We start from the raw sequence: 495 nt of genomic DNA, 5'->3' as shown, positions 1-495 counted from the left end.
TATAAAGGCTTCGAGTTTATCATTCTTAATAGCTGAATAATACTGTTTTTCTCCCTTTTTATAAATTAGTTTACTCTCTTCTTAAAATGTGGCACCCAGTAAACATTATGTGAAAACTTATTAGAAATAAGTATTTTGTTGACCTACTCCAGACTTGTGGATGCAGAAGTTCTGGGGCTGGAGCCCAGCAATGTGCTTGGATTCTAAGGCACACTGAATGCGGTTGATTCCAAAGCATTTAAATGTTTTGAAAAAATATTGCTTTGGCTTAATGGAAGATTATTGACTTCTTTGACTTTAACTGTTTTGGGCTTAATTGAATTTCCCTATTATTTTTCATTTTCTGTTTCATTGACTTCTTCTCTAATCTTTATTCTTTCTATTTGTGTTTAATTGCCTTTTGGTGAGGTATAAAGCTATTTGATTTTAAATCTCTATTCCTACCCATTGTAAGCAGTTAACATTGTACATTTTAGTTCAAGCACAATTTTAAAT

This window comes from Octodon degus, unplaced genomic scaffold (assembly GCF_000260255.1).
Source record: "Octodon degus isolate 3935 unplaced genomic scaffold, OctDeg1.0 scaffold00089, whole genome shotgun sequence".
Lineage (NCBI taxonomy): Eukaryota > Metazoa > Chordata > Mammalia > Rodentia > Octodontidae > Octodon > Octodon degus.
This window is presented reverse-complemented; position numbering follows the sequence as displayed.